Here is a 14665-nt window from a genome sequence, read left to right as displayed (position 1 = left end):
AGCATTAACACCAGCTAAGTGTCCTCATCCTTAAAGCAGTGGTTCTCAAAGTGTAGGCTTGGAACCAGTAGCACTGGCATCAGCTGAGAACTTCTTAGAAATGCAAATTGTCAGATTCAACCCCAGAACTACTGAATTACAGTCTTGTGGGGCGGGGCCCAGCAATCTGTGTTTTAACAAATCCTCTACATTATTTTGAGGACCACTGGTCTCGTGTATGGGTGGTTAAAGTTTGAGGACCACTGGTCTCGTGTATGGGTGTGCTACAGTGGGGGGAGGAGGAATTACTGACAAGTATTTCAAGTGAAAGAGACAAGAATGGCGCGTGGAAGGAGTCCATCGTTCTAGGTGAGCACCGTGTTCAAGGCGGCCCCTTTCCTGATGCACAGGGCTTTTCAGAGGCTACTTCCTTGCACAGAATGTCTGATTCTGTGGCAGCTGCAGTGTTTATTTATGTGAGATGTAGTAATATTACTCTCTTAGGATGTCACACAATATGCAGTCTTCTCCAATCCGATATGGTATTGATTTGAAGTATTTTTTTCATTTGGCTTCTAGAGTGAAGTCAAAGGGCCCAAATTACAAATATCTCTACTCTTTCTTGCTGATGTTTTCTGATCGGAATGCCTTTGTTTGTGCTCTTAGGAAATGGCTGTACTCCAGTCCTCATGGCCCAGCGTAAGTTTGGCAAAAGCTATTCTGGGAACCCTAAATGGCTATCAAAGATGTCATCCCATAGGTAGCTAGAGCCACATGACTCAGAACAAACCCTTCTTGTCTACTTACAATGACATCTACTTATTGTCTATTTTCATCTTCCCTTCTTTCTTCTTCACTGCACCATCCTTAGCCAAGAAAGTAGTAATTCTGCAAACTAGCCCTCCTGTCAGATTTAAGGGGCCTGGACACAGCTGCATGGGTAGCAAGGCTGCTGTGACATGAGCCGCCTCCAGGAGCTCCTGTGTCAGAAGGACTTGTTCTCACAGGTTTTCTGCTTCTCCAGAGAGGAATGTCCAAAGGGGTGTGGCGGAGTGGTTAACACAGCTATGCAGCAACAGCCGGCTGCTTACTTCATTGCCTCCTAAGGGCATAGTTTTGGATCCTGTCCTAACAGCCCTGTTTTGGATAGAAAGTACAAAAATAATCCAACTGAGGTTGCTATCGTTGCCTACACCATGGACATCCTCCTTGTAGGTTTCAGCTGGAGCTCTGAGGTTATCTTCCTCATTACTAATGAACATCTTTATTTGAATTCCATCACAGGAGAACCTAATACCTACGTCTAGTCACAGTAGTTGAAAATAATGTAACTACTACCATTTATTGGGTGCTTGCAGTGTACTGGGCAATATGTTAATATGTCCTGATGTAACCTCACAACAACTCTCCGAGGTAGATTTTATTATCCCGTTTTCTAGCTGTGGAAACTGAAGCTCAGAAAGGTTAAGTAACTTGTCATGATTTATAAAGCAGGTAAGCTGCAGGACTAGGATTTGAATTCAAGTCTGTCTGACTCACTCGTGCCACGGTGCCTCTCTGATATGCCTGTGAGACATCCTATGGGACAAACTATGACAATCCATTCAGCTAAAGAACACGCAATTCTATCATCAGTAAATGTGCTCTGGCCAGGGCTCAGACAAGGCAGTCTAAGCCAACGACTGCATCGCTGAGATTTCTTATCAGCCTAAGATTAACCGAAGGGGAATTTACAATAAATGATAGATTCCAGAGCTGGCAAATAAGTTACATCTCACTAACTAATTCTGATTATTAGTGGTGCCTGGGCTGCTGTGTTGAGAAAGGGTCTGGCGCCATATGTGAGCCCAGGAGCAAGGAGTGCTGTGATATATGGAGAATGTGGGGCCTGGCCTCAAGAGAGGCAACCACCATGAATTTGCTGCAACATACTTCCTCTCTTCGATGCATCCTTTTGGGTGCCAGGAGTCTTAAAATGCAGGCTTAGACTTGAATTTAGATCATATGCTGAGTCAGTAATTACCATAGAAAATTAAGTATTATGAAGATGGGTTCAGTACACTGTGGGGGTGTTCACCAGTTCTGTGTGACATGGTGACAATGGAACAGCACAGTAGATCAGATTGGAATCAATGGTACAGACATGCCTCATTTTAAGGAAACCTAAATTTTGAAACCCTGAACTCATAGAATTATAAAAGATACGGTTCTCAATTTTACAAAAGAATTGCTGGGATGCTTTAAATAGTAGCATCCTACCACCCCATACACATCTAATGCTCACACGGGGTTATTTACAGTCTCCTCGGCGACAGAAGAAGGAGGCAGGGTAAGAAGCTTAACTAATGCCAGACATCCCTTATTGAAGCACGAGCAGGAATGAACATTTATAAAACTGATGCTGGAGTATTAGACAAGGGGACCTATGAATCAAGGTATCAAAATTTAATGGACATGGCTTTTCAAGAACACATCTGTCAAAGAAAGGCTTAGCTATCAATATTCTTGAAGAGAAGGAAATTGTCAGTGGATGAGGAAAGATCTTGACGCCAAATCCCCGCAGTCCATTCAATTACGCTGATTTTTACAACATGTGCTCAGATAGGATGATGCTGAGTCCGCGGTCAAATCGGGCATCTCCAGGAAGCTTAGACACATCGGGACCACACCTGCCTCTGCAATCAAATCAGTGTCCCAGGGGCTTTGGGCCAAGGATGACTCAAGGGTTATTAGAGTTAGGGTTAGGGTTTTCCTAAGGGCAGAGGCTTTCCTCAGACCACTGGGACCTCTTTGACACACATGGGGCCATTGCCTGAGATGAACTCTCAGGGACGAGACTAGAATTTGATATTATCTATACGAGTGTGCAGGAATTAAGAAGAGTTTTGTGTAACTTTGCTCAGAATTGTGAAAAATTCTGAAGCAATTGTAAAAACTTGCTCAGTTCTCTATCTGTTTCTGATTATCAAATACTTTCAACTGTTAAAACTTTGCAAGAGTCACTGTTCAATGATTAAAGCAATAAGTTCATATTGAGAACATCTTGTACATTCAAAATAATTGGGGGTACTGTTTATATTTAATGAGCTTTCAAAGTACATCTGCAATGTACTTTACTACCAGAAGAAGAGGTGACCAAATGGCACACGATCAGAGTTTGAAAGCATACAAAACGAATGCGACATTTCACTTATCATTAGTATTGACTTTACAGAAGCAGTTCCCTTCTGGGTAACCATGGTGTTTCATAACATCCTGCATCTACCCACTGGGTCACTGAAGTAACCCTCTGAACCAGCCCCTGCAGGGCCAGTAAGTTCTCACAGGGAGAGTAGATGCTGGGATGGCTATGGAAATCTGAGAACATTGATAGCTATACAGCGTTGGTCTCTCCTACTCATTTGCAAGAATAAACTTACAGGACGGCTATACACACCTATAGAAATTAATTTGTGCTCTATATAGTATTGCACAAAATGCTAAGAAGCATTAAGTTTGCAAAACTCCCGTTTGGTCCACCAAAGTCCTTATTTATCCTCCTCCCTAACAGTCTCTCCCTTCTTCTTCTTGCGCTGTCCACATCTGTAGCCAAAGATAACAAGAACCTGTCCCTTTTCAGAGGCTTTACTATGACAGATTGTGAGAAATACATTTTACACTACAACCAAGCACGCATTTCCACATATACATTACTGAAACAAAAGACTCATGAAACAATAGTTATCCTTATTCTATAGATTGTACTCTGATGTTTTCTATTTGATTTCATTTTTTGAAAAATTCTGGAAGTCAGTTTGGTACATCAGAGAAAGAACATGATGGACATGTTCTCTCTCCACACTGACCATACAGTAGCCACTAGCCACACGTAGCTATCGAGCACTTGACATGTGCTGGTGTGACTGAAGAATTGAATTTTAAAATTTTATTTTAAGTTAACTTTAAATAGCTACATTTAAATTTAAATAGCCACGAGGATAATAGCCATGAGGATAGCCTACGTCCAGTGGCTCTCACATTGGATAGTTCAGCTTTGGAAAACTGTTTGGGAGTATTTACTAAAACTAAACACGCCTCCACCCTAGTTCCCAGCAATTCCAGCCTGGGGAACATACCCAAGGAAAATGAGTGGATGGATCTACCAAAGGACATGTAAAATAACGGCACAAAACTGGAAAGAACCCAAATGTTCATCAACAGTGGAATTAATTTTTTTTAAGTGTGGTATACTCATACAACAAAACACTACACAGCCATAAAAGGAAAAATGAACTGGTGTCATATGGACATGATGTTTGGATGAAAAGCCAGACAAAAGAGTGTAACTGATAGTTTCTACTTATATAAAGATTAAGAATATCAAGACTAACCTATGGTTATAAAAGTCAAAACAGTAGTTGTCTCTGGAGGGTGGGGGAGTACTGACTCGGAAGTCACATGAGGGGTGACTCCTGGGTGCTGAAAATGTCCCGTATCTTGACTGGGGGGTTGGTTTCATGGGTATAAACAAATGTAAAAAAATTACTGATCCATACATTTAAAATTGATGTGCTTTATTGCATACACCATACTTCAATTAAAAAAACTTTAAAGGATGCTAGTTCTCAGCCCCTAAATGGATCACATGATCCCCTAAGGGGTCGGGACCTGCAATTTGAAGAACAGTGTTGAAACAGATACACTCAACATCCCTCCCACAAGTGTGATTCTCTCAGGGAGAGGAAGGACAGCCTGGATTTCTTTAAATTTGCTGCCTGGTTCTCATTTTGATGTCTTTTTGCCTTTGGATAGAAGAGCTGATATAAATGTATATGAAATCAAATCAATTCACCCATCACCCACAGGCCCTTTTCTCTTATTTTATATGAGTCTCTCTGTTCTGCTTCCCCCACCTTTATCTGCATTGCATGGCCCCCATGTGGCATGGTTAGAATCAAGGAGATAAATGCAGCACTAAGAAAGGTCCTCTGCAGTCACAAGCTGGCCCTTTATTTGCCCTTCTCCTCTTCCTGCTGCCAGGAGAAGAGCACTTACATGCAGGCAGCAGCTGGACTCATCCACACATCCACAGACACAGACCAGGCTAGTGGCAGGAAATGCTGTCCTCCCCGCCTGGCCAGAAGGCAGGGGGTCCACACCACACTTGCCTTGGAGCTGACCTTCTTCATGGCGCTGCCCACTTGCACACTGCGGACCAACAAGGCTGAATACCCCAACACTACAAGAGGCACATTGGTCACCTGAAAGAAGCCAAAGCAGAAACGCCACAATATAGTTGCCCATGAAAACCCTGGGATGGAGAGTGCCGGGAAGGAGAAAGCAACCAGCAGAGGAGCGCTTCAAGGACCAAAGGGAAAAGAAGCAGGGATGTAGAAACTAGGTGGGAAATGCAAGACTTGTAGGCATAGAGCCCAAGGAAAATGGAAGTGAGCAGTGAATGGGAGAGGGGTTTGGGCACATGCACACAGTCGGAGAGCACCAAGAGATAAAACCACGGGGCCAGTCAGGGGGACAGTGAGAACTGTCACTTACTGAATGCCTATTATGTGTACATTCTTTAACACTTGTGATCTCATTTAATCTTCACAATAGCCCTGTGAGATAGGCGGCCTTCTACCCACTACAGAGATGAGGAAGTGGAGGTGTATTCATGCTGAAGACCTTAGCCAAGTTGCAGAGCTAATACAAGAACCTGTACCTGTGTAATTGTGAAGTCCATGCTCCATCCACTCTAAATGAGTGACCCTCTTGCCAAAGTAGTAACGATCTCCACCGCGGTCCTCCACTTCCAACCCTGCCTTCTCAGATCACAAGGGGCTTTGGACAGGGAAGTGGTTGCTTAGCAAAGTAAGAAGCAAGCTCCCTGATATTTGGCAAACAAGAGATGATCTTGTGTGGCTCAGGACAACCAAATGCATGTCACTCCAGCAAAGTCACACCAATAACATTTCTCGGCCTCTGGAAGCTCATTCTAGTCCCAAAACATCCCAAGGGATTCTTCATTCACTGCAAAGAGGCCTGAGAGTCCTCTTCAATCCTAAAGCATCTCTGGAAGGGTAGTAGGAGAAGTTTCCAGTCCAGTATGAAGGGTATTGGCATTCTAGAAGGTGGAGCAAGTTCCTCTTCCACGGTTTCCCAGAGACTTCCAAACCAAGTCGTGTCTCCCTAAAATGTGATGCCTGGAGACCTTCTGCCTTTCACTGGAATTTCCAAGTTAACTGGGGATCAAGAGAATCTCTGCATTTTCCAGGATGCAGGCACGCTCCTTTCGTCCAGTCTGGCAACAGTGACATTGGTTCAGTGTCCGGTGATTTTGAGTCCAGATTCAGATTCAACTAATGCTTATTAAGACCTACTACGTGCAGATGTACTCACATATATTATCTGATTTCATTTTTCCAATAAGCCTAGAAAGAACATGTGATTATCCCCATTTTATAGATGAGAAATAAGAAAGATCAAAAGATCTGTCCAATATCAAACCACTCAGAAGTGGTAGAACTGGCATTTAAGTCCAGGACCTCTAGCCATACATTCTGAGTCTGTTCCATCGCTTTGCTTAGCTTTACATGGGGTGTCCAGTTGAGGGACGTTCACGATATCGTCATGGTCCTTACTTACCAGGCACTAACAGGATCGTGGTAGCCTGATAAAGGAAGGAAAAAATGCATTTACCTCACCAAGAGTTCAAGCATAAAGAAGCTTAAAATAACTACCAGAGAGTGATCAATGCATGGCAGTCCTGCACCGTGACCCTCAGCCCAAACAGTAGATCGCTGACATGGCTCAGCTTCAGGATAAAGATACAAATGGTAATATACATAGAGTTCCCGCCATGTTACTCCTCAAGCTTTTGAAACTTACCATACCTTTGAGATCAGCCCAACAGAATCGATAATATTAGAGGGTTGTGCTGAGAATCACTTCATTCCTGCTGATTGTCACAGGGCTCCAAGAGATGGCATCGCGAATAGTATTCTCGTCCCTTAGATCGAAAGAAGTTGTATTTTAATAAATATTTGAAGAGTGAGTCAGGAAAAGAATATATATATATGTTTTATCCCTACCTGAGAAAGCTTTGTAAAATAATATAACTCAGGTTATTAAAGTATTAACTGAACTTCAGTGTTTTCATCTCAATTTTCTCTAGAGCATCTGGCGACCAGATGACAAGCTTTTCCAGTTTTACTCAAGCATGTTTGAGGTAGATTATTAACCAGGTACCAAGTTAAATCTGCTCCAGCACCGAGGCTGTCCAGGTCGTGTGGTCAAGCCTGATCGTTCCTGAAACCTGTTGAAAGATGGTGAGTGCTTCTTCTGTAAAATTTCATTGACTCCAACAGGCCCTAAATGATCACCTCCAGCTCAGGGGTGATCACGAGACAGATGATTAATGAAGGTCAGAGGGAAGGCAAATGTTATTCCTTCCTAGCCAATAAGTAATTTTTCCATGAGGCTCAGTGATAAACATTTCATTTGCCACACCACGGAGGAAGCTTTAAGTGATTTTTCCATTTAAAAATACATAAAATATATTTTTATATATTTAATTTATAATTAAATGTATTAATTTAATATAATCTAACTTACAATATTTAACTTATAAATATAAATGCTCTTACACATAGGAAATATATATTATATATTATTACAATATAATTATATAAAATACTAGCCCCTCAATGTGGACAGTGAGTTATCATGGAAACTCCTAATAGTTTCATGAAGACAAAACCAATGATCTACTTATGGCAATGACAGTTAATCTATGCAGAACAAAGAAAACTTGAATTAATTTAAGTAAAACAAACAAAAAAAGTCTTTTATCTTCTCTTTAATGTTCCACCAATAAAGACTCAACGTACAAAATGTTGGCAGTAGAATTTCATGGTGTTTGCCATTCATATAATAAGTCTTATATAGTTAAAATCTTCTAAAAATGTAATCCAAAAAGCTGCCACCTGAAGCATACAAGTTCTTGGTTTTCATCCTTCTTCCTTTGGTACACTTGGGTGTTCAATTTTGTCATTGATGCTGCCAGTTCACAGTGGTATTTGTGGCATATGTGGGGAGCAAGAATGGGAGAAGAATAAGGATAATGAGTTTAAAGGAACTTGGCATCAATGATAACTGTAGATCCTAGAAAAATGTTTTCTTTGCCAAGAAAAGAGAAGCTATTAAACTGAATAGATCTCATATAGAGTGTTGAAAACCAACCTGAAGTGGGGTAATTCAGCTACAGCTAGTTGGGAAACCAGGGTAGTTGCTACTAACAGACTCAGTGTGGGCAATGTGCCATCAGCTAGGTCTAAGGCCGTGGTTACAGGCAGCAATAGGCCCTTTAAGCCAACAATGAACAATGTTGCTTAAGGAGGCTTCCCAGAAACCATGTTCAGCAGAGGGTTCACGACTGATTTTGAACCTTGCTTCCATACTCATAGGGCTTAGCAAAGCCAGGAGCATCCTGTTCTGATCAGAACATCCTTTTCTTTAATTCATGATTTCCATCATTACTAAAGCAATACTAGGAAGAGGCAGGCTAGCAATTAATACTGCATCCTTTTCTATTGGCATTCTCAAAGGTTTGGTGAAGTCTTTATCTTTCAAAGGCGGGAAAGAGCCTCTCAAAAATTAAAGATTTTAAAAAATTCATGTGAAGGTGCAGGATGGACTGAGACAAGGAAGTACTTCTCATCTTGGTAAATGACACAGACTACGTCTATACAAGACCGACCATATGGTAGAAAAGAGGAGATTACGTCTTCCAGATGTTTTATCTGCATAACATGAAAAACTTCTTTGATTGAATTTCTCACTTTCATTCATGTGTTTGATGTTGTATAGACAAAGTCACAGATAGGAGAAAATGAAAGGTGTGCAGAAATACATCATCAAAAATGCTTTTTGATGGTAATAAAGTTCCCCTTTAATGTTTTTGTCTAAGCAATATTTGATGGGTTTTATATTTATATAGGACAAATATTAGCATGTTTTCGGCCTTTAGGAGCTGTTGGTCTCAACATCTAAAAACCAAAGAGGAGAGAGCCACAGACTGAATTTTGGATTGTCCTCGTCATAAAAAAGCTTGTTCTTGATGGTTATTTTAGACAATAAGTAGTTAAACCAAAGTAGAAGCTAATGCAAGAAAGCATAAGGAAATAAAGGAGGAAAAATCATGAATTCAGAGGAAATGCATACAGGAAAGCCAGCAGAATTAGGAAAATAGAGAAACAAAACTCTGGTGGCCCTGAAAGTTCTATTGATTCAAGACCTTATTGCAGAGAAATTTGGACGCCAGGCTGGGGAGCACGTGTTTATTTGACTAGGCACTGAGAAATCATTCAACAGTTATTTTCAAGTTTTTGTTTATTAGTTGCCAACAACAGAATCCGCTCTGCCTAGGCCAAGTGGAAAGAGAATTTATCAATCAATATTAGGTAATTTATAGAATCTTCACGTGAGCTAAACAGTCAGGCTCTGAAGGTAGATAACAGGAGCTACCGCTGTGAAAATACATACCCCCAACACTCCTGAAGATCCAGAAACCTCCCACGCTGCATTTGACAGAAGAATGGGTCCCCGTATGCAGCCACATTCTCACGTTACTCACTTTTAGTTCCACTTCTCTCGCAGGAATCTGAACTGAAATCATAAACCTGAGCCTTAGCTGCAAGGGACCCTGGGATATGAGGCTTCTACTTTGGGAAGGCATGACCCAAAATACGGGAGGCTGTTCAATGATATTGAGCAGTCACCAATGATAAATGTTCCCTACAGGAGTGAGATGACTGTAGTTGTACTTTAGGAAAATGAATTCAGATAAATTGTGAGGAAGGATTCGAGCGAAACAAGGCTGGACGTGAAGAAGACAAATCAGGAGGCTGCTGCATTGTCAAAGGAAGCAGTAATGAGGTATTTCTCTACAGTGTTAGTGGTGGGAGCACAAGGCAAGGGGAAGATGCTGGAGTCACTAAAGAGAGAGAATTGACCACATTTAGCCATGGTCGTTGATGTCATCGGCAGAAATAGGGAAGTCAAGAGGAGGTGCCATACTGAAGGGGAGGGTTGAGTCCAGTCTGGGACACATTCAGTTTGGGGGGAGAGCAAGATGACACCTGGGAGGACAAATCCAGCAGGCAATTGGAAAATTAGATCCAGAGCTCCAGAGAGAAGTAGCCAGACACAGGTATCTGAGTCACCTACAGAGAGATAGCAGTTGAAAGAACAGGACTGAAAGGATGTAGTTCAAAGTTAGTGTTTTCATTCCTTTTGAAAATTGTTTTCTCTTTTTTGTGCCAATATTCCTGTTTTTCTGCTCTAGTGATTTAAGGAGACCTCAACTGAGAGTCGTTTTTTCTCAGCAAAAAAGGACAAGTTGAAGTTTTACTCTTCCACAAATAACACATTCTTTTCTGTTTTGGGGAACTTTCCACCTGTCTTCAAATGATTCCCCTATCCCTTATATAACTGTGTCTCGCGGGGTTGCAGGCTTAATCGTTTGTGTCCTGCTGACGGGTGCATCATAAATGAGGAAAGCCAAGCCTTGTTTTTATTGCCGTCATTTTTCACCTGGTCTGAGGAAAAACTAATGACACAGTTGGTAGATCTAAAGAGTCTACAGCACAAAAGAGAAAAGTTTCTGAATCCCGAACTTGAACAAGTCTCTCTCTGAAAGGAGAGGGCGGGGCTTGTTTCCGAGAATTTAAGCGCTCCCAGCACGAGCCTCACTGTCCTCCGTTTCCATTTTCCAGTCTCCTAACAATGAGGCCTTCTCTGAGGCCTCAGAGAAAGAGACCCTCTGGAAAGTGAATGGGAGGCTTGTTAACCACAAAGAGTAAACTAAGGAGTTGGGACCAGCATTTTCTTTTAAATCAAGGGGCACTTTTGTTTTAAGGAACAAAACCGTCTCAGAGCAGCCTGAGCTGCTCCAGGGGGAAGGAGAGTCAGCCACCTGCTCCACTCTGATCAGGACTGCAGGGCCCAGGGCAGCGGCCAGGGTCAGGGGCCCCATCACCCTGGAAGGATCCTGAAGTTGCACTGCCCTGGAAAATGGGGGCCAATCACCTGTTCCGGGTCCGCAACTTGGGCACAACATCACAGGTACCCTCCTTCCTTCTGAGAACCACCCCCTGTTGTGGAATCCTCCTAGAGCATGCTAGAGAAAGATGGACTTACACACACAGATGGATGCCCTGCTGCAGAACCAACGCTCCTAACATGCCATTTGATTTCTGAAAAGTAAGAGGATCTGTAGTCGCCCAGCGGGGAGGGAAACCACTAACACCCAGTCGTTGCGCCCCGCAGGGTGCTGCTCCTCTATGCGGAACCATCCAGTCCTCCCCACGTGAAGTAGCAAATAGTGGAGTCAGTCTTCGGAACTCCCTTCCCAGAGAGCATGAGGAGAAGCAGGGCATTATCATTTCATATCTTGGAGCACCACAAACGTGCCTTATTCTGAACAGTAACTGCCATTGTTCCTGAGACAGAAAGAGCCCTTCGCTCAACTCAAACGACACAACAGGACGGCTCTAGCAGGGCAGGGGCGGGGTTTCCTGTAGGGCCTTGGATGACCGAAGAGCGTCAGGAATGACATCTCTGCTCTGGCTAAAATCAAACTTTACACTGTCTCCGTGAGGGGCCTTCTGCTGTCAAAGGTTTTACAGATGGTTCTAGATTATTAAAGGGAGAAGCAAAGACTTATTTACTTCTCAAGTGTTGATGTGGGTTTTAGCTTTCACAACTGTACTTTCAGAGGTCATGGGACACTCCCAGAGGCCGTCTTGGAGGGGTAGGAAGACACAGAAGGAGGTGCTGTGGACTCAGTCCGCAAAGCTGAAGGCAAGTGGTAAGACATGGGGCAGAGCACCAGGAACAGGTCAGTTAGTGGAGTATGAATTGGCCTGGATTCTTTTCCTTCCCAACTGGTGCATATTCTCAGACCTTTTTGGAGGCCTCTAGGGGCCCCAATAGTGGCTGCATTAACACGTTGGCCCCGACAGTGTCCCCAGGCACCTGAGACTGAGGCTCACAGTGCTGCCATCCAGCAGAGCCACGGTGCAGAAAAAATGTCACGTTTGCTGCAGAAACTTTCAAAATCTCCCAGCAGCAGCAAAAGAGCCAGGCTCAGTTCTTCTGCCCCTTAGGCACTAAGCAAGCTACAGGAAGTGAGTGCCAAAGATTTTATCTAGTCTGGCAAATAATGAAATGTATCCCAGATACACTTGGCTGCACCCTCAGAGGAAAGTCAGGACTACAAAAGGGACTGAAGGTGTCAGGAGAGAGGAGTGAGAAGCCTGAGCTGTCAGCTTGCTCAAGGATCATCCAGGGCAAAAAAGAAAAGGGAAGTCTGGCGGGGCTCTGGGGCAGAGCCCAGGGTAATAAACCCCTGCTGCTCTTTGCTTCCCACCAGCCAGCATCAAAGATGTCATTTACCCACCAGCCACTGAGCAAACATTTCCTTCACAGGTGGTCTAATCCAGTCCATAGGTGGAGGTGCAGAGAACAAGACAAAGCACAGGATGACGTGAGCCCAGTGACCTTTCACCTTATCATGTATTTGGGGGTAGCCTGGTTCTCACCTGGCTTTGGAAAAACCTCGGAAGTCCCCTGCCCCTTGGAAGGATTTGTCTTCTTGCCAGGACTGGCTGGAAGCCTTGCCTTCATACCTGCCCTTCTTCCTCTGCCAGGCTGTTGACCGCGGCATCCTAACATCTATAGAGGCATTTACAGACCACAGAACGCGTATCTGTTAACCCTGACCACTGCCCAGGGACTAGTTACTGTTGTCCTCCTGTTCTCAGTGTGGAACCTGAGGTCCAGATAGGTTAAGAGACTTGTCCAACATTACAGCCTCTAAAGAAGAAATGACTAGGATCTAGCGTTTATTGAGCACTTACTACCTTCCAGAGAACTGCTCTACTTGGATTTATGATTTCATCCCCATGACAGCCCACAGTTCCAGGGATATTATTGTCCCCAGTGGACAGATGGGGAAGCTGAGGCCCAGAGAGCACACACACATCTTGACCATGGACTCGGCACTCGTGGGACATCAGTATCCCATGAACCAGGCAGTCTGGCTCCAGAGCCCTGGTTCTTATCCCAGGGTGCGTCTCTGTTGCAATGAGAAGCTGGTGAAGGCAGAATTTGAATGGAGGTCCTAGACCACATTTCTCACTACAATGGGGATCTTATTGAAATGCAGATTCTGATCCCACAGGTCTAGGATATGGCCCAAGGTTCTGCATCGTTAACAAGCTCTCAGATGATGTTGATGCTGACGGCCTGCAAATCCTACTGTGAGTAAGTGCAGATCCTACAGTTGAGCAAGGACGTTCTATATTACAGCTGCTTTTTATTGCTATCTGCCTGCCGAGATCCATCGCCCCTCCCAAACACACTACTGCCATACTTACTCCTAAATGTACCTTTCTCTTCAAATCTGACCTATTCTATGGTTGCGCTGATTAGGACAATGGCCCTTTACCAAGAATGAATATAATAATAATTGGGGAGCTCTTTCAACACAAAAACACTGTCACCTTGATGGTAGACATTCTGATTCAGTGTATCAGGAGTGGGGCTGGGGGTTAGCCCAGAGTGATTGGCTGCCCTTTCCAGTATAAATCAATCAATCCTTTCTCTTATCCTTTCACTTTACCCGTTACCTGAGTAATCTACACAACAAGACCCAGGAAATAGGCTAGCAAAATCACAGTTCTCCTGGGTGGTGAACACTTGTTCTGAATGGTTGTTCCTCCCCCCCACACCTGGACAGGTCAACTTCTCTGCCAATCATACAGTGTGCATGCACAGAATTGGCTCTCCTGCCTCCACCCCACCCCCAGGGACACAGCTTTCTAACCAAAGACTTTATTCTCCTGGCACATGTTGGCTTGGCCAATAGGCATAAATTTGAGCCTTTCTGGAAGAATCAAAATCACTTCTGATCCAACAATTATAAGACTGAAAAGGTGTTTTTCTTTCTCCTCCCAAATCCTGAGTCCGGTAATCTAGCTGTTCAGAGCCTTAGGTGAGGAATGAGAACTTTTCAAGAAGAGTCCTTTCACTTTAAAGACTTTCAAAGACCAGCTCCCTACGTGATGACGTTTTCCCCTGACTTTTTTCTACAATTCCAAAGAAAGCCTCACATTGAGGAAAACTAGAAAAGCTTGATTCAGTGATGTCAAATGGTCTCAGGATTCCTCCTTCCAGAGTCTTTGTTAATTGTACCCAGTATCTATAGTGATAAATTTAAAGACACATGGAACAGCGGGATCCCAAACACACTGAGCTATTGTATTGTCCGATTAAGTTGAAACAATGGAGCAGAGTCTTGAGCCTGTTTCCACGGCAACTGAAAATGCCAGCCACAGTCAGGTGGGCTTTCCGATGAATTTCTTTTAATAGAATTTCACATACTTTGTTATTTTAAAGATGAGAAAGTTAACTCATAAGTATTTAGATAAAATTACAAACAAATACTTTAAAATATATGTCTTTGCTTTAATCCCAAGTTTTCTTCTTTGGTATTTTGTTGATTTGTGGAAAAATACAATATCTCACACCAGGAGGAAAAAGACCCCATGGAAAACCCAAAAGTAACATATTCACAAAAAACAAAATTTTATTTAAAAATCTGTTTTAGTATTTAAATATGGCAACATAGGGTAATCTGCTGGCATTC

At 43.1% G+C, this 14665-nt stretch overlaps 1 long non-coding RNA gene across 1 annotated transcript; it reads right to left on the bottom strand.

Moving 5' to 3' along the window:
- Positions 1-2762: 2762 nt before the first annotated feature.
- On the bottom strand, positions 2763-7285 carry LOC139076376 (uncharacterized). Its single transcript, XR_011527941.1, has 3 exons — positions 7047-7285; positions 6849-6964; positions 2763-6625 (listed from the first exon to the last, which is right to left on the bottom strand). It is a non-coding gene; the product is annotated as an uncharacterized lncRNA (long non-coding RNA).
- Between the last annotated feature and the right edge of the window lie 7380 nt (positions 7286-14665).

Source organism: Equus przewalskii, chromosome 16 (genome assembly GCF_037783145.1).
Source record: "Equus przewalskii isolate Varuska chromosome 16, EquPr2, whole genome shotgun sequence".
NCBI lineage: Eukaryota > Metazoa > Chordata > Mammalia > Perissodactyla > Equidae > Equus > Equus przewalskii.
Note: the sequence above shows the minus strand (reverse complement) of the source record. Positions and strands in the feature narration are given on the sequence as shown.